The following is a 20,861-nucleotide window of genomic DNA, read 5'->3' as shown; positions in this document are numbered from 1 at the left end:
TGCATGGCAGCAGCTATATTTCATTAGAAGTTTGAGGAGAATTGCCATGTCACCAAAGACACTAGTACATTTCTACCTTGAAGAGCATTCTAATTGGTGGCATCACTTTCTGGTATGGAGGGGCCACTGCACAGGATCGAAAAAAGCTGCAGAAAGTTGTAAACCTAGCCAGCTCCATCATGGGCACTAGCCTCCCCGAATTCAGAATATATTCAAAAGGTGATACTTCAAACACGCAGCATTTGTCATTAAGGGCCCCCATTACCCAGGGCATGCCCTTTTCTCATTGCTACTTTCAAGGAGGAGGTGTAGGAGCCTGAAGACATATACACAACGTTTGGGGAACAGTTTCTTCCTCTGCGCCATCAGATTTCAGAATGGACAATAAACCTGTGAACACTACCTCAGTATTTTCCCTCTCTTTCTGTTGTACTTATTTAACTTATTTCTGTTTATACTGTACTTCTTGTAATTTATAGTTTTTATTATTATGTATTGCAATGTACTCCTGTCACAAAACAACAAATTTCACAGCAAATGCCAAAGCATTAAACCTGATTCTGATTCTGATAAATATAGCTAATCCCTTCAAGAAGAGCTTTGATGCTAGAGTTTAAACTGAGGCTCTGTTTATGCATTCAGATGATTGTAAAAGGATTAATAAGACTTTTCTGGAGCAATGAAGTACAAAGCAATATCATGAACAAGATTTATCCCTGAAACACAGGTTAGCTATGGTTAGCACAGGTTAGCAATGCTGTGGCTTCATTGTGCCAGTAATCCAGGTTTGTTCCTGAACGTAGATTACTATCTGCATGTTCTTCTTGTACACATATGGATTTCCTCGGAATGTAATTGTTTCCTGCGACATTCCAAAGAAATGTAGGTGACTTGGTCGCTATAAAGCACCTCAGATTTATAAGTGGCTGGAGGAAACTTGCAGTAGCTGATGGAGAATAGATTGCAGAGGAACTGGAAAATACATAGGTAGAGCTTGTATTGTGCTCAGAAGTGTCTTGACTCGCTCTAATTTTGGCATCTCAAAGAAGCTTCCTTTACTTGGGATTCTGTGGACTCTGTGAACATATACATACAGAAATTATGAACAGATGTCTTTGCGCCTGGAACCATCTACAAACTGCTGAATTAACCCTGAAATGAATTTTATATTCAAAGTTAAGGATTGCATAAATAAACAAATAATTAGAACATCCAGCATGTGAAAAGCAAGTGTTCTCATTTTCAGTTCTTTAGGAAACATTAATGACTGAATGTGCTTGTAACTGAAGTGTGTTTTGCTTGTTTCATGTTTACCTGGTTTTAAACACAGAAGCACAATGTGATAAACTTGCTTTCAGAAGCCTCTCACACGTGTTTTAAAACATTTATTTTATTTTTTTTATTTTTATCTGTTGAGATACTTTGTATGCACCTCTCATCCTGTTCCCTTAGCACAAAAAAAATAGGTAAGCTTGAGGAAGGATTACAAAGCCCAGGTATATAGTGTAACACCAACTCAACACAGAATTATGTGGACCAAAAGCTGTATGTGGGTTGCATGCTTGGCTTGATGTACGGTCTGTCTGGTTTTCCCATCCATTGATTAACAGGAAAAATTGACATTTGCTCTCTTCTGTCAAACACATTGTTTCCTTACTGCAACAGTTTGCAATATTATAAAGATGGCAATTCTCTTCCTACTTTCATCCAACAAGGTACTCAGCGGATAATAGTCTGTAGAACCCTTTTGGCATAGAAGCAAAGCGCAAAGAGGCCATTCAGTCCTTCCAGACTAGTCTATCTGTGTTCACCAGCCAACTTCTTTCCTCATTGACTTTTGTTAATTGCGCATTAAGTTCTGGTGTCATACACAAGTCCTGACTTCCCGCAGCAGTATGGACTGGACAGTTGATATTTTTATTATTATTGTGTTCTTTATCTTATTCTGTTTTTTTTTGTCTGACATTGAACCTGGAGCAACAATTATTTCATTCTCCTTTGCACTTGTGCAGTGGAAATGGCATTAAACAATCTTGCACCTTGAATTTTGAATCATGATGCATGCCATTTGGGAAGATAAATAGGAGCTGCTGTGCCCGTGACCAGTAACATGCATGGTGATTTAACAAAAGCTTAGTGACTTTGTGAAGTGATTGTTCATTCACATTTTGGTTTATGATTTTGTCTGAAATAATGACCTCATCTCCTGTTTAATCCTTGTTCATTCTCTTTCACTGGAGAACCTCCCTTCGATATGAATGTAAAACATAGACCATTACAACACAGTACAGACCCTTTGGCCCAAAATACCATGCCGACCATTCAACCCACTCTAAGATCAATACAAACCTTCTCTCCTACACAGCTCTCCATTTTTCAATCATCAATGTGCTGTTGATGTAGATCAGGTCCACCTTCCCCTGGAAGGATTTCAGATCCATTATATTTTATGCTGAATAGGGGCTGCAGCTAGATGGTGCAATCATGTATCTTAGGACCAGAGAGAAAAGAAAAATACACAATTTAGGATAACTATTTAGCTTTTAGGTGTGGCCATAGGATGCCAAGAACTAGGTTTAACTGTGATGCCTGTTCTGGTGAAATATTCCACCATTCCTCAGTCTGAAAGGCAAACTTGGGAAATGGGATAACAAGGTCGCTCAAAACTCAGCAGGACTTGGGACTGTAGGAAGACAGTACAAGGAAGTGAAAATAAGGAAGAGAAAATCCGGTGAAGATAGACTTTGTCTTAACACCATGACTTAGCCTGATGCACAGAATTATGCCAGATTGCTTAGACAAACAGCACAGATACAATCCATTCAACCAACTAGTCTATGCCAGAATTTATGTTTTACTTGATTTCCTCCTAACCAAAATCTATCAATGCCACCACTCATCAACTGCTCCCCAAGAGAATGAATACCATTACTCTCTAGGTAAATCCATTTCTTTTGCCCTCCTTGTTGGATTTCTATATGACGACTTAATGTGGAAGTTGCTTCCCATTGATTAAAACATTCCATCAAAACCCTTCATCAACATAACAATTTGCCATCATGGACCACTTCTGACTCTTCTCCCCAAAGTATTGGAATTTCTCTTACAAACGTCACATGGGAAAGCCTCTGCAGAAATCCAGCCCCCATCTGTTACCAACTAATTCCAAGCATCAAAGGAGATTGCAAAAGTGACCTCCTGGATTCCTAGAATTTTTAAAAAAACAGTAATAAATTTGTTGCAAATACTAATAGCTGATTCATATCCGCTTACTCTTAGTTTCACTTCTCCTTTTAGAAATCTGAATAATTGAAAATATCAGGCGTTGTCAGCTAATTAGCCTTCTGAGACCCACGCAGCAGAATTTTTACATGACTCTCCTTTACACCATAAGGATAACATTTTCCAATCTATTTAGAGAATACTGATTGTAACAAAATGACTTATGTTCATTTAATTGCCCTTTTTTCCCTTGAACATTCAGTGTAATTATACATCTCACAGCCCCTGGTTGAGGGATGAGGACACACACATCAACTCCAGACTGAGACTCCGGATGGAAAAAAAACCTGGCACTGATACAAGACTTTGCAGTGCCTCAGGATGTCTCTTAACCGGTGAAGTACTTTTGAAGTCCAGCCACCTTTGCAATGTAGTAAATTATTGGCAGATCCATGTAGTGGTAACATGGAGAACAAAGAGACGTGGGATGAGAGCTAATAATGTCTGCTGTTGCTGCTGACTTTCAGCAGCCCCACACGGGCTGAGTGCAGTTAACCCCAGGTAAGGACAATTGCATAATGCAATGCCGTTGTACCGGTATTGCTTGATGTTGTCATTGTGTCTGAGAGCTGAGGTCAGTACAGGAGTTGATACTGACTATTGGGACGAGCTTCTGAAACAAAGAGTTAAGTAAAGGGAGCAATGATTCATAAAAATTCACATTGACATAACTTGGAAATAGATCTTCCTGCCCAACTCATCCATGCCAACCAATATACCAGTCTAAGTTAATCCCATTTGCCTACATTTGGTCCATGTTCCTCTAACTCTTTCCTATCCATGTAGTAATACACATTTTTTTTTCCAAGCTTTCTCATTTTACCTATCTCTACCACCTCCTCTAGCAGCTCCTCCCATCTACCCACCAACCTCTGTAAGAAAAACTTGCCCTTCAGATCCTCTCTAAATCATTCCCCTAAAAGATAGCTTGACTCTGTACCTTTAGCTTATGCAGATTAACTTAATGGTTGGAACGAAACTTCCCCGCATTCAGCCCACAATTTTCCAGCAGGTGTGGTCTATAGCACTCAGGACACCAAGTCAGAAGATTCACAAAGCATGCACGCAACCAATTGAGGATGTTGTATCGGCTGTGGGAGAACTGCACTTTGTCAGAGTTTTCAGTCTTTCAGGTCTGCAGATTGAGATGAGAGTGCAAATGCTAAGACATGGAGCAGCACACAAAGCAGGAAGGGAAATGTTCTGGGTTAAGATCCTTCACCTGGACCAAACGTGTTGAGTGGAGGCTCGTTGATTTTGCTTGGTTACTTATACAATGTGAACATTACCGACAAAGCCCAGCACATACTGCCCCTCCCTTATTACTGCTGAGCAGTGGGTGTGGGGTGATAAGAAAACCAAGTTCTTGGGCTGCTGCACTCCTTCTGGTGAAAGCAATCAGCTGTTGGGGGGAGTAAAATAAAAACTGGAAAATTTGTGGAATTAAACAACAGTTTGCTAAAATAAAAGTTTTGGCCACCATCAAGCAATGTGATGGGGGGGGGGGGGGTACAAGTGAAAAAAGCAGTTGGCATTTTTCCCCAGAAATCCTTAGCCTTATTTGTCCCATCGACATCAAAACATGCAATGAAATGCAGTGTTTGCATCAAATTAGCTCAGTGAGGGTTGTGCTAAACAGCCCACAACTGTCACCATACTTTGGGCCCCAACATAACATGTCCATAATTTACTAATCCTAACAGCACATCTTTGGAATGTGTGAGGAACCTAGAGCACCCAGAGGAAACCCTCTGAGTCATGGGGAAAGCTTACCAATTCCTTACGGAGAATGGCAGGAATCAAACCTTGATCAGTGATCACTAATGCTGACTGCTAACTGCTACACTACCATGCTGTATCTGGGTGATACCTTGGCTGCACCATGTTGTGTTCTGGGCTGACTGCAACGGCCTTGCTCTGTGCAGGGCCATTTGAATCCAAACTAACAGACACCTTCATTGACTTATTCTAACTTTATTGTTGCACTTCAGCATCATTTTTAAATGTGCAGGAGTCACAGGAGGTGTGACGAATAGGGCTGAGAGAGTGGAGCCTGTTTGTTACCCTGAAGCAGAGCTGTCCCTTAGTGATTTATCGACCACTCTTCATTGATCACTAGTGGATGGGGAATACACACCTCCTGACTGTCATTTTGCGCCTTAAATCTTCTGAACAGGGCCTAAAAGCAGATGTGGCAAGGACCAGTTTCCATGCCTGTGTTCTCACTGGGAATTCTCCAGGATGAGCTGCTTCTATGGTAAGGTGTAGAGTGAGACAAATTCCCTCACAATGGAGAAGTCTAAAACCAGAGGACATAGGTTCGAGGTAAGGAGTATGAGGTTTCAAGGGTCTCTGACAAATCTTTGTTCACTTGGAGAGTGGCTGCCGTCTGGAATACACTGCCTGACGAAGTGGTGGAGACAAGTATTCCCACAATATTTTTTAATAATCTGGACAAACTAAGTGTGGCAAATGGGATTAATATAGACTGGTACTTGTAAAACTGTGGCAGCAGCGTCTGTTCAGTTCGATCAAATATTAGCCATGGAGCCTGTGGGATTACTTTGGTTACTTTGGTATTTAACATGCTGGTCTGAAGAGCCCACCTTTGTCCTGTATGACTCAATAACTCCATGATACCATAACAACTCTTTTTAACCAGTCATCCTGGTTACCTGATCTGTAAATGACTAACTAGCTGTCCAACTCTTATAGTTTATGATGTTTTTAAGTTGAAAATAAACCTGGCCAGTATTTGAATTTGTATAAAATGGTAGAGTGTCATGTATATTTTCTGACATATGAGGTAGTATCTAAACTGCACACTCCTCAGTAAATTTTGATAAAGGTCGTTTATTAAAACTGGATGATGTTTGCTCAGAAAAAGATTCAGTCTGCTCTCAGAAGCCAGTAAAATGGTGTAAAGAAAATTTCAAGCTGCACTGGTGTCATCAGGTGAATGGCTCCAGCATAAATGACACAAAATGAATAACCTCTCTTTTGTTGTCATTGCATGCTTGAAACATTTGCTGCAGTATTTGCAGTTTGCATGGATGATCCCTGGCCAAATTACAGCCTTTAAACTTGTTGGGATGATGCCTAGCATCATATACAATGTGCCATGCGCATTATTTCCTGTTAACGCACTTTTAGTCTTGCTGAGTTCTGAGACAGTCATCACTCCCCTACTGCTTTAATTGGAAGCTAAGGAAAATTCTTCTTGCCTTTGATGAGGACATTATGTCATCACCTTAGGCCTTTTCTATTTTTCTCTGTTCCTGGTCTCAGCTCAGAAAATGAGACATTTCAGAATTAATAATGTCTGATTCAAATTTTTAGGTAGTATAGCTGAGCTTTGCCAGGGGTGACTAACACTTTCTCCCATAATCCCATACCCTCAGTACATCATGCTTGATGGAACTGTACAAGCATGAATACCATAGGGATGCATTTATGGAGCAAAATAATTATCAACTAGTTATTTTTAGCCAGGATTTTATTTATGCGCTTCCTGTGTTAGGAGCATGTGTAATTATTTAGTAGGTTGCAAAATGTTTGTTGAGTTTATTGCTCTTTCAAAATTGTCCTTGAGAATTTGGTGTTGAGTTGCCTTCATGAACAGCTCCAGTCCTTCTGGTGAAGGTGCTCCCACAGTGCTGTTGAGAAGAGAGTTTTGAGAAAATAAAGAACAAGTGGCAGTTCCAAGTGAGGACATTGTTCACCTGGGAGCGGACCCAGCAGGGAATTGTATTCCCATTCACCCACTAATCTTGATCTGTTTGTTGGCAGAGGCTGCAGGTCGGGAGTGCTACCAGAGGAGTTCAGTGCATTTTGTAGGTGGTACATATTGTAACACTGTGCACCAGTAGTGGTGAATGATGCATCAATCAAGTGGGTTGTTTTGTCCTGGATGATGCTGAACTAGTTGAGAATTGTTGGTGCTGCAAGGAGGATATATTTCATCATGCTCCTGCCTTGTGTATATAAATGGTTGAAAGGCCTGGGCATTAACTGATAAGTTACTCATCCAGGGTACCCTGCCTAATCTGGTCTTGTAGCCATGGTAATCGTGTGTCTAGTCCAGTCGAGTTTCTGAACACTGGTGACCCAGGAAGCTCAATGTGAGGTGGCAGTGAGGGTCCCAATTAAGTTTCAAGGCCAGGTCATTGGTCTCACTCTTGTTGAAGATAGTTAGTACCTCCCAATTTTGTGTGTATAACATGCATAAATTGATAAGAAAGTGCTTCCATTTAATTCCACTGTTGAGAATTCCATTGGATCAACACTTGTCCCATCCAGTCACATTATATAAGATATACTGGTGACCAATCTCTTAATCCAATAGATTTTAGTGTTACAGAATCATATCTGCACAATCTAGGTATTTGAGCCCATCAAAATGTATTCTCATTACTAAAAGGCAATACAATAGTTTGCATTCTCTTGCTTTTTCCCTCTGGGCAAGCAAATTGCGTCCCTCATACAATCTACTCTCCCATAGAAAACCCAACTTGGAATCCTTCCCAACACCAGCTTCAACTTCTACTTCCCAGCTCACAATATTTCAAGACTAGAATATATCTTGAGAAATCAGCTGCTGGAGGAGCTGTAGGATGAAAAGGGAAGGGGCTTCACATCTTGTACAATTATCCTCCTATCAAATACATAGTGATTCTACTGTGGATTGTCCAGTGCTGAAGGAACTTCATGGCCACTTTATTAGATACACCTGTACATTTGCTTATTAATGCAAATATCTAATCAACTAATCATATGGCAACATAAAAGCATACAGACACAGTCAAGAGGTTCAGTTGCTGTTCAGACCAAACATCAGAATGGGGAAGAAATGTGATCTAAGTGACTTTGACTGTGGAATGATTGTTGGCTCCCGCCAGGGTAGTCTGAGTATCTCAGAAACTGCTGATCTCCTAGGACTTTCACTCTCACCAGACTCCAGAGTTTACAGAAAACGGTGCGAAAGAAAAACAAAAAATAATCAGTGAGTGGCAATTCTGTGGCAAAAATGCCTTCCTTGTTACTGAGAGAGGTCAGGGGAGAATGGCCAGACTGGTACAAGATGATAGGGAGGTAACACTCATGACAGTGGTGTGCAGAAGAAAATCTCTGAATGCACAACATGTTGAACCTTGAAGCTCCCGGTGTTCTTCCAGGAGCTGGAACAAAGTGTTTTGGCTGAAAGCTTTCCTTTATGCCGGGACATACACAATGAGTAACAGGGCCTAGGAAAGGGCTGTTGAACAAAGGTCACGGTCTCCAAGTACATAGTTCCTCAAAATGGGAGCATAGACAGACATAGTGGCAAGCAAAGAATATGGTATGGTTGTCTTCATCGGCTGAGGCACAGAATATAACAGTCAGTACATCATGCTACAGCTGAGCAAAACATTGGTTAAGTCAAATTTAGAGCATTGTGTTCAGGTCTAGAAAGGATTGAATTAAGCAAGAAATACTTCATTAGTTCATTGTGTGGCATGTTGTATGATATGGGCCATCCTGATCTTCCTATGACCATGATTGTTCTTGGCAAATTTTTCTCCAGAAGTGATTTGCCATTGCCTTCTTCTGGACAGTGTCTTTACAAGGCAGAGGACCCCAGCCATTATCAATACTCGTCTGAGATTGTCTGCGTGGCCTCAGTGGTCACATAACCAGGATTTGGGATATACATCAGCTGTTCATACAACCATTCACCACCTGCTCTCATGGCTTCATATGACCCTGATTGGGTGGGGGGGGGGGGGGTGGTGGAATAAGCAGGCATTACAGTTTGCCCAAGGGTAACCTGCAGGTTAGCAGAGGGAAGGAGCACCTTATACTTCCTTTGGTGGAGATGCATCTGCACCCAGCACACACAAGAAAGAGTGCAAAAACAATTCACAAGGATGTTGTCTGGATTGGAGACACTGAGCTATCAGGAAGTATAGAACAGGCTAGGCCTGTTTTACCTGGAGTGAAGGAGACTGAGAGATGACAATAGCAGTATACAACATTATGACAAGCATAGATAAGTGAGATAATCATTGTCTGTTGTTCATTGTAGGGCTATCTAAGACTAGAGAACATATGTTTATGGTGAGAGGGAGAAGGCTTAAAGGGAACTGAGGTATACATTTTTCATGCAGAGTGGAGCTGCTGTCTGTAATGAGGAGGTGTGGCGGCAGAAACATTTAAGAATCATCTGGACAAGCAGTTGTATGAGCTGGGCATAGATAAAGTTGCAACAAATGCAGGGAAATTGTATCAGTATAGAAAGACATGGTGGTCACCATACAGACTGTGCACCGATGGTACTGTTTCTCTGCTGTACAGTTTTATGACTCTATAACTGTGTCATTGTGAAAAGTGCTCTAGAGATACAGAGCCTGTTTTCCCTTTTTGATACCAGGCTAAAAACTAGGAAGACATGAATTCTGAGACTGAATTCTAAGCATATGGTAATTAAAGAGTTTGTAACGTTAAGGAAATAACAAAGATAATAACACTTGAATTATAAAATCCCAACCAGTTTACTGATAGCCTTCCACAAATGGTATGGTAAAAGGGCCTGAGAGGGAGGATCCAAAGCAAAGAATCGCAAAAGTCCTCCTCTGGTTGTAGACTCTGCCAGTTACATCATGGACACACACCTCCCCATCATCGAGAACATTTTCAAGTGGTGATACCTCAAGAAGGTAGCACTCACTACTAAGGACCATCACTATCTGAACCATGTCCTTTTTCATTACTAGCATCAAAGAGAAGTCCAGGAGCCTGAAGACCCACAATGATTCTGAGACAACTTCTTCCCTTTCACTATCAGACTACTGAATGTCCATGAACGTCATCTCATGGTTCCTTTTTTGCATTATCTATTTCTAGTAAATTAATTACTAATTGATAGTAATGCTGCCACAAAATACTAAATTTCACATCATAAAAGTCTGCAATAATTCTAAAGGCACAACTTTGTCAACCACTACCTTCACTGGTTCTAATTCTGAACACATTGCTGATATGTGATGACTTTTGAAAAGATGGTACGACACCTGTTACATAAATGAGCTGCCTATTAAATTTTGGAAAATTAGAGTTGGATAAAATTTTGTACTTAATGATATTGACATTAAGGGGGCTAACATCCAATAACTCGCAGACCAAAGTTAGTGACAATGAGAGTCCAGTAAATAAATCCGACATCCTCTGGCTTCAATAAGCGAGCAGAGCAGTAGGCTGCACCTGACACATTGCAGCTTCTGCAGCCTTCCTTAAACCCTGGCTCATGGTTCCTTGATATGCTGCATGAATATAAAGTGGGAAAAAAAATCCATGACAAATCTCCAATGTCTAAAAGACTTCATTGACAATCAATGTGAGTGTCATTTTTACATCACAGTGAGTCTGAGAGTGTCACACAAATCATTGAAGAGAGGGGAGAGGGGTGGAATTAACAAAAATGTAAGTACTGTTTGAAATAACTTAGTAGAAATTAAATTAATATTTTAATCTGACACTTAGAAATATTACAGTGCACTTCATCATTTTAATGGAGACTTAATACTGAAGATGATCATAGCCTTTGCAGCAGACTTTAATTTAGATATTTTCTTGTTTTAATGGGCTGCATACATTTAATGGTGTTAAAAATCCAACTGATTAATGTGCTCACATGCAGTCCTCACTGGAAGCTCTGCCAGTGCTGCAGGGCACATGGTGATGTTGGGAACACTGCCTACCGAGGTAAACATTCAGGGAGATCTAATGATAAACACCAATCAAATGGGCTACAGAAATTAAACTGTACCTAAGAAAAATAAGTGTGAGGAGACCACATGACTCCTTGAGGTTGTTCCATCATTCAATATCATGCCCTTATCTCATTCCTTTCAATTATTCCTTTCAATCTCCATCTCATTTGATTCCCTTCCTGGTCAGGAATCAGTCTTGATCTGAATATGCAAGGAGAGAATTGAAAGGATTAAGTGGAATGAGTATAGATAGGTATGTAGTGGTCAGCAGAGGTGTGGTGGGCTGAAAGACCTATTGCTGTGCTGCATGACTCTTATGACTCTATGGCCTAGTTACTGAGGTAAGAAATCTATATGAAACACTGTCGCACCCATCATCTGGGACCCCCACCACCCAGGATATGCTCTCTTCTCATTGCATCCATCAGGAAGAAAATTCAGGAGCCTCAGGACTCATGCCTTCAGGTTCAGGAACAGTTACTACCTCTCAACCATCAGGCACTTGAGCCAAAGGGGATAATTTCACTCTTCACTTGCCCCATCATTAAAATGTTCCCATAACCAATGGACTTGCTTTTAAGGCCTCTACTCCTCATGTTCTAGATATTTATTTATTTTCTTTATTTATTGTTCTTGATATTTATTATTATATTTTTCTTTTGTATTTGCAGTTTGTTGTCTTTTGCAAACATGTTGAAAACATGTTTGAAATTTGTGCATTGATTCTGTCATGGTTATTATTCTGTAGATTTATTAATAACGCCCACAAGAAAATGACTTTGACTCTCAGGGTTGTGTATGGTGGCATATATGTACTTTGATAATAAATTTACTTTGATGTTTGAAATTGCAAAGATATCCCTCTAACAGAGAGGTTTCTCTCTTTCGTGGTCCAATTAGCTGGCACAGTTTACTGGGATTATGTCTCATGTTCTGGATTTGGGAGCAGGAATGGACTCGTATCCTCTGCACAGTTAACAGCACAGAAGCAAATACGGAAGGAGGACAATCCCACTCACTGGATGGTCCATCTGCAAAATAAAGTTTTTTTAATACCAATATGCAATCTAAGACTGCTTCAGCATTTAGTACAATGATTTATCAGATTTGATGCAAAGATTAGTGAAGGTTGAAGGAAACAAATTGCCTCCAGAGGGAAGTGGGTTCTGGAACTCACTGTCTCAATTATATTTGAAAAGCAACTCAGTGAGCTTCCATGTAAACTACTTGGACATAACAGGACAAGGTGGCATTTACCAGCTGGTGCAGACATTTTGACCCAGTAGCTACTTTCTGATTCATGGACTTCCATTGTTTTACAAATTACAATTTAATTTGCAGTTTTGCAGTTTTACAGTTTATAATCCATATGGGATCTCCACAGACACTCCATAGTCAAGAACTCCTTCCCCAATACATTAAGCACATTTCAATAAAAAGCAACCTTTCATTTACTTTCTAAACTCTTTACTGTATCTGCAGTACATAACTTTTAACATCTCATCAACATTCACACTGCAATCTCTCTGTACACTGTCATATAATAATTTCTAAGCATTTTTTAAAAAAAGTTTTGCTGTTGTTCCATCTTATTTGTGCGCAAGAGTAACTTGATGCAAGTTTGAATTATTTTAGAGAATATTTATCTTATTTTACAAATGTTAAATGTGACTGACAATGGCAGAGAGCTGTGTTTAAAAGGTCTTAGTGATTTAAAATTAAATAATTCCACAGATGAATAAACACATTAATAATGCCTATACTTTGTACAGGAGTTGTTCAGCACAGAAATGGGCCTTTCAGCCCATTGTGTACATGCTGATCTTTTTGCACATTTACACTAATCCCATTTGCCTGAATTAGATCCTGAGCTTTTTTTACCTTGCATATGTGCATCTTAAATGTAGTAATTCTATTTGCTTCCATCATCTCCACTGTAGGAAGTTTCAGATATCACCCATAAGTGTTAAAAACTTATCAATAGACATCCCTCTCACTATATTTTCTTGTCTTGATACCTCTATAATGGGTAAAAGTTTTTGACAGGATGTGCTATCTATTATTTGCATAATTATATATTATTCTATCAGATCTAACTCACCGCCCACCCTGCTCCAAGGAGAAAAAGTCCAACCTGTACAACCTTTGGCAATAGCTTTGGATGCCATGATAGCGTAGCAGTTTGCATGATACTATTACATTTCAAGGTGTTGGAGTTCAGTGTTCAATTCCGACATCTGTAAGGAGTCAGTACGTCATCCCCGTAGAAAGCGTGGCTTTTCTCTGGGTGTTCCAATTTCCTCCCAAACTCCAAAGGCATACCAGTTGGCAGGTTAGAGGGTCATTGTAAATTGTGCAATAATCAGGCTAAGTTTGAATGAAGGGCTTCCAGACAGCACAGCTCAAAGGCCTATTCCATGCTGTAGCTTTAAATAAAATAAATAGAACAAAAAGTCCTGCAATCCTGCTGAATCTCCACTGGATCCTCTTCAGTGCAATCACAGGCTGATTTGTCACATGCTCATAGATTGCCAGTGAAGGATTAAGGCACATAAGACCTCAAGAGATAGGAGCAGAATTAGGCCATTTGGCCCATCAAATCTGCTCCGCCATATCATCATGACTGATCCAACTTTCCTCACAGCCCCAATTACCTTCTTCTGGTATCCATTTATGCCCTGACCAATCTGCCTTAAATATACAAAAAGACTTGGCCTCCACAGCTGCCTAGAGCAAAGAATTCCACAGATTCACTATTCTCTGGCTAAAGAAATTCCTCCTCATCTTAGTTCTAAAAGGACACCTCTCTATTCTGAGGCTGTGTCTCTGATCTTTCCCACCATAGGAAACATTCTCTCCTCATACACTCTTTCAAGGCCTTTCATCATTCTATAGGTTTCAATGAGATCACCCCTTATTCTTATGAATGCTAGTGGATACAGTCCAGAGCCATCAAACACTCTTCATATGAAAAGCCATTCAATCCTGGAATCATTTTCATGTGTCCTTGGTTGAAACTTCTCCAGTTTCAGCACATCCTTTCTAGGATAAGGGGCCCAAAACTGCTCTCCATACTACAAGTGAGGCCTCACTAGTCCTTTATAAAATCTCAACATTACATCCCTGCTTTTATATTCTGGTCCTCTTAAAATGAATGCTAACCTCGCATGTGCCTTCCTCGCCATATACTCAACCTGCAAATTAGCCTGTGGGGAATCCTGTACAAGGACTCCCAAATACCTTTGCACCTCAGTTTTTTGTATTTTATCTCCACTTAGAAAATAGTCACCCCTTTCGTTTCTTCTATCAAAGTGCATGAACGTATACTCCTGAGGAACATACACTTCCCTACACCTCTTCCCTCACTACCACTCAGGGGGCAAAACAGTCCTTGCAGGTGAGGTGACACTTCACCTGTGAGTCTGTTGGGATCATATTCTGTGTTGGGTGCTCCCAATCTGGTCTCCTGTGTATCAGTGAGACCGGACATAGATTGGGAGACAGTTTCACTGAGCACTTCCACTCCATCCGCCAGAAAAAGTGGGTCTCCCAGTGGCCACCCATTTTAATTCTACAGCCAATTTCCATTCTCATGTGATTTTCCATGGCCTCCTCCACTGTCATGATGAAGCCACTCTCAGGTTGGAGGAACAACACCTAATGTTCTGTCTCAGTAGCTTCCAACCTGATGGAACGAGCATCAATTTGTCGAACTTCCAGTAATGGTCACATCCCCACCCCACCCCCTTCATCATTCTCCATCTCCTTTCCCCTCTCTCACCTTATCTTCTTCCTTGCAACCAGCTCCCTCTGGTGCTCCTCTCCCCTTTTCATTCTTCCATGGCCTTCTGTCCTCTCCTATCAGACTCCTCCTTCTCCAGTGCTGTATTTCTTTCACCGATCAACTTCCCAACTCTTTACTTCACCATTCCCCTTCCAGGTTTTATGTTTCACCTTGTGTTTCTCTCTGTCTTCCCCCACCTTTTAAATCTACTCCTCATCTTTAATTCTGCAGTCCTGCTGAAGGGTCTCAGCCTGAAACGCCGACTGTACTTTTTTTCCATAGATGCTGCCTGGCCTGATGCGTTCTTCCAGCATTTTGTGTGTGTTGCATATACTTCCTAACTTTGTATTCCAACTGCATTTTTTTTGCCCATTCTCCTGATCTGGCTAAGTCCTTCTCCAGCCTCTCTGCTTCCTCAAAGCTACTTGTCCCTCCAACTATCTTCATATTGTCTGCAAATTTTACAATAAAAACACATTTTGCATCATCCAAATCATCGACATATAACCATATAGCAATTACAGCATGGAAGCAGGCCATCTCGGCCCCCCTAATCCATGCCAACTGTCAACTCTCACCTAGTCCCACCTACCTGCACTCAGCCCATAACCCTCCATTCCTTTCCTGTCCATATACCTATCCAATTTTTTTTTAAATGACAAAATTGAACCTGCCTCTACTACTTCTATTGGAAGCTCTTTCCATACAGCTACCACTCCCTGAGTAAAGAAGTTCTCCCTCGTGTTACCCCTAAACTTTTGCCCCTTAATGGAAAAAGTCTATCCACATCAACTCTATCTATCCCCCTCATAATTTTAAATACCTCTATCAAGTCCCCCCTCAATCTTCTACGCTCCAAAGAATAAAGACCTAACTTGTTCAACCTTTCTCTGTAACTTAGGTGCTGAAACCCAGGTAACATTCTAGTAAATCTAGTAATAACATAAAAAGAGTAAAAAGATAAGTAGCTGATTCCCTAATGGGCTCAACCATGAGCTGCTCTGAAAAGCCATCTTGTAGGCAATCTAGAAATTCCCCCCTTGGAAAACAGTGCCAACCTGATTTTCACAATGAATATTGCATATTGAAATCCCCCTATAAATGTTCTAACATTGCCCTTTTGGCATGTATTTGCTATCTCCCATTGTCATTGGTAGACTCCATTCTTACTACTGTTTTGTGGTTGATTTCCAACTCACATCATCTGTTTTTACCCTTGAAGTTCATTAGTTCTATCTACAACGATTCAACCCCTTCCAAACTTATGTTACCTCTTTCTAAATGTTTGATTTCTGTACAAAGAGGTGACATCAGCCAATATAAAATGTTATAGGCTTTTTCTTCGTAAGTTTCTCCTGAAAACAATCAGTTTCTCACATCTGGCACATTTAGTGGATCTATCTTCCAGGTCTCAGGATTACACCATTCATCTGTCTTCAGAATAGTAACTGCTTATCAAAGTGTTAACATTTAAAGATAAATATTATTTCAAAGAAATAATAGCATGAGCTAATTTCCACTCTTCTTTTGTATAAAGCACAATAGACATGTCTAACATTCTCTTGATCATTAGTCATTACCTCCTCCTTGCAAGCAAGGTCACTGGCAGCTGTGTGATATTTCAGAGCCTTGGCATGGGATTTTTTAAAAATTGAAAATCTTCTCAGGATAGCCCACATTCTGTACATGAGATCCTGACCTCCAAGAGAGGAAAGTAAAGCATTTAAAATAACATTAGTACTTTGATCCGAATCATTTTTCTTCTAATTAAGCTTATTTATTTTCTTTCCACTGCAACATGATTTTACTTATCTGTAAAGGAGTATATTGTGGATATCTTCAGTCTTAATGTTATGTCACAATTTAATTAAAATATATTAGATATTATCATTGCACCGTGTCCATCATTCCTTTATATCTTTCTCTCCTTCCTCCCCCATTACATTCACCACCTCAGATCTCCTAACTTCAAACATCACACTGAAACAGACCTACCACACACTGCACTGGAGCAGGTCGTCTTGTGCCAAGAAAACATTCAGATTCCTCTGCAGAATAAATATTATTCAAGTTGAGTGAAGACTCAAGCAGTGCTTCTCCTGGCATGATGTCATGGCAACAACCTTTCCCTCAATGTCAACAAAACAAAAGAGATGGTCATCGACCTTAGGAAATGCAGTGATGCGCATGCAACATTGCTGATGTAGAGGGGATGGAGTGCTTCTTGTGCCCAGGAGTGAACATCACCTATCCTGGTCTAACTACGTGAATACCATGACCAAGAAAGCACACCTGCACCTATATTTCCTCAGTCGGCTATATAAATCCAGCATATCCCCATTAACGCACCCTAATTTTTATGGATGCACCATTGAATGTATCCTACCTGGATGCATAATGCCTGTATGACAAATGTTCTGCCCAAGACTGCAGATAGCTGTAGACACAGCTCAGCACAACATGGAATCCAGCTTGCCTCCATAGATTCTGAATACATTTCTCACTGCCTGGGTAAAGCAGCCAACCCTACCCACAGCAGACCTTCTCTCTTCTCCCCACTCCCATTGGGTAAAAGCTACAAAAGTCTTTGAACATGTAGAAAGAGTTCCCAGGACAGCTTTTACCCAGCTGTTACTCAGACTATTGAATAATCTGTCATTCAGTAGTCGGTACTGTAAAAAAATGTACCTATGTAAAATAAGATGGACTCTTGACCTCACAATCTACTTTGTCATGGCCTTGCACTACTCTGCACTTTCTCAGTAACTGTAACACTTCCGCATTCTGTTATTGCATTCTCTTGTACTAGCTCAGTGCTCTGATGTGATGAAATGATTTGTATGGATGTCGTGCAAAACAGAAGTTGTTACTGTACTTCGATACATAAGAAAATAATAAACCAAATTACCAGTTTACCAATTTGCTCATCTTGGGACACAAAGGTCAGAAATATTAATTGGCTACATTTTTAGAGGTTTCACCAAGTAATCTTCTGGCCCCAAATAGCCTGTCTCCACCAATCTGTCATTCACTTCTCAAGATGTCCATTTCGTTTTTTGCTACTTGCATTGCTATTCACAAAGGTTAAAGAAGCATAGAAATTGCATTGTGCTGCATAGTGTGGATTTATAGTGTTAAGCAGGAGAATTCTGAACATAAACAATAATCGGAATGGAGAGAACTTGCCTTGTAACCAACCTTCCCCTAATATTGCAAACTTCACCTCAGTTTTCCAACCTTATTTTGCTTCTCTGAACTGTTCTTCAAGACCACACACAATTCAGGCCACTGACCTTAAATCTTGCATTGCTTGCACTCTAATGTTTGGGTTAGTAGTCATTAATTTCCATTAATCTTTCTCTCTAACACCCTAAGTTTGGGAGTGTCCTGAGAGCTGTTTTGAGAATTCACAATAAAAATATTTTAAAAATGGATTTTGCTATTGATATTATACATACACTGGGATAGTCTGACGTAACTGGCCTGACAGCAAGGATGTTTGGTCCTCTGCCTGTTTTTTAAAGTAGAGAATTAAACTCCATTTGGTGTAAGTTTTTTGTTAATTTATTCAATATTATATTTTATAATTTTGTCACTATCTGTTAACTTCTAGTAATTTCTCTGTCCTTAAGCTTATGAGTGCCTCTGGCAACTTTTTAATCCTTTTCCTCAAATGGAGTCACGGAGTTATAAAATCATAAAGCACAGGGACAGGCCCCTTGGCCCATCATCTTTATGATAACCACTTCACTCATTTGCATTAGGACTGTATCCTTTCATGTCTTGCCTATTTAAGTATCTGTCTAAATGACTCTTAAAGAATGTTGACGGTTTGGGTTGAGACCCTTTATCTGGACTAAGGGAGCAGAGGGGAGATGGGCAGCATTAGGAGCTGAGGAGGCAAGGTGGGGCAAGAGATGGCAAGAGGCAGGTGGATCCAGGTGAGGGGCAGTTGATTGACAGCCAGAGAGAGAAGAAAGTGTGAGATAGCAATAGAGGCCAGGAAATGATAGGGGAAAAAAAAACAAGAAAGAGCTGCAGATGACAAATTCTGATAGGGAGAGGAAGCTGGAGAGTGAAAACACACTGGAATTAAGGAGATTGAGAGGGGATCTGATTGCAACATATAAGATTAGAGGCAAGATAAGAGGACAAGATAGAGGCAGGAAATATGTTCCAGATGCTGGGAGAGTCCAGTACCAGAGGGCATGGTTTGAGAATAAGGGGTATGTCATTTAGGACAGAGTTAAGGAAAAACTTCTTCTCCCAGAGAGTTGTGGGGGTCTGGAATGCACTGCCTCAGAAGGCAGTGGAGGCCAATTCTCTGGATGCTTTCAAGAAGGAGCTAGATAGGTATCTTATGGAAAGGGGAATCAAGGGATATGGGGACAAGGCAGGAACTGGGTATTGATAGTCGATGATCAGCCATGATCTCAGAATGGTGGTGCAGGCTTGAAGAGCCGAATGGTCTACTTCTGCATCTATTGTCTATTGTCTAAATAAGGGAACAATGGAAGACATACAAGAACAGTGTGGAACAGAGACCAGAAGGAGTGTGTCAACATTGGGCTGATCAATTGAGTGAGGAAGGGAAAAGAAGTTGGGTTATGGAGAGCTACATTTGGTGGGAGGTTGGTGGTAAAAAGAGTGTTTGTGGGAGAATCTGGGTAGATCTGAAGAAGGGGGAAAGGGACAAACGGAGAATTCAATATTTAATTGGCCATTAGATTGCAGACACCCCAGGTGAAATATGAGATGCCGGTCATCTAACAAACAAGAGAAAATCTGCAGCTGCTGGAAATCCAAGCAAAACATACAAAATGCTGGAGGAACTCATCAGGCAAGGCAGCATCAATGGAAAAAGTACAGTCGATGTGTTTCGGGCCGAAGCCATCTAGTTTACACTTGGCCTCAACCTGGCAGTTGATAGACATGTCAGTGTGGGAATGGGGACAAGAATAAAAATGGGTTGCTGTCTACATCGGTAAGTCCAAGCATAGATAAGGCACAGGCTTTGCAAAGTGCCTGCCCTCTTTTCGTAATGCCACCAGGAACTGAAACCAAACCTAAAGGCAGGTAGGGGTAGGAATATTGAGAAGAAGGCTGGCTACAATCAAGTTTTTTTGCTGCATCTTGATCATAGTTTACTTCGGAAGTTCCAAAGTTTGTAAACACACCTGTGTAAGTGGTCTTTTCGCATTAAGTATTTTTCTATCATTTTTTTGAGATTGGAATGCATTCCTTGTTGTAAAATATGGGATCTTTTTTAATCTCATCATTGTCTAATAACTTCTTCTTATGCTGGATAGCAGTGACTGTAACCAACAAGTATTGTTGTACCCATGTCGGATATCACATCTGTGACACAGGATGACCTGTACATGCCTAAACCCCAAGAGCCCAGTAGTTAAAACAAAGGTGATACAAGAGAGACTGCAGATGCTGGTAAACTGGAGCAACACACCAAAAAATGCAGACAAACACAATGGGACAGGCAGCAACTATGGAGGGAATTGGACAGTTGACATTTCAGATCAAAACCCTTCAAGTCGTCATGTCACTTTTTATTGCCTTTTCCACCATAACTGTTGGAACAGTACACAGTAAAAATGAGACTACATTTTTCAGGAACATGGTGCTACATGAACAATACAAAAACTACATTGACCTACGTAAACCAACACAAAAAACTACACTTGACTACAGACCTACCCAGGACCGCATAAAGTACACAGAACAGTGCAGGCATCGCAATAAATAATAAACAAGACAATAGGCACAGCAGAGGTCAGTAGGTTGGTAGTCTGATGGCTTGGGGGAAATTCTGTTACATAAATAATCAGCCGAATGGTGGCATCCGGGATTCTGTCTGTTTCTGTACTCCCGCCGAGTATTTTGTTGCCACAGATGTCGTCCAATTTAATGTCCATTGGAGAGCAGAGTGGTCGGGAGAGCCAGCCGGCTAGGGTTTTATTTTTTCCTGGCACACACTCCTGCCCGCTTGCCTCGCTTCCACTTCCTCACACACCGTTTACAACATCCCCACC

The 20,861-nt window shown here is 40.6% G+C and overlaps 1 long non-coding RNA gene across 1 annotated transcript; it reads right to left on the bottom strand.

The window, feature by feature from the left end:
• Positions 1-471: 471 nt before the first annotated feature.
• LOC132379220 (uncharacterized) lies at positions 472-16,850 on the bottom strand. The gene is made up of 3 exons (XR_009507337.1): positions 16,810-16,850; positions 16,395-16,513; positions 472-1,076 (listed from the first exon to the last, which is right to left on the bottom strand). It is a non-coding gene; the product is annotated as an uncharacterized LOC132379220 (long non-coding RNA).
• Between the last annotated feature and the right edge of the window lie 4,011 nt (positions 16,851-20,861).

This window comes from Hypanus sabinus, chromosome 21 (assembly GCF_030144855.1).
Source record: "Hypanus sabinus isolate sHypSab1 chromosome 21, sHypSab1.hap1, whole genome shotgun sequence".
NCBI lineage: Eukaryota > Metazoa > Chordata > Chondrichthyes > Myliobatiformes > Dasyatidae > Hypanus > Hypanus sabinus.
This window is presented reverse-complemented; position numbering and strand designations above follow the sequence as displayed.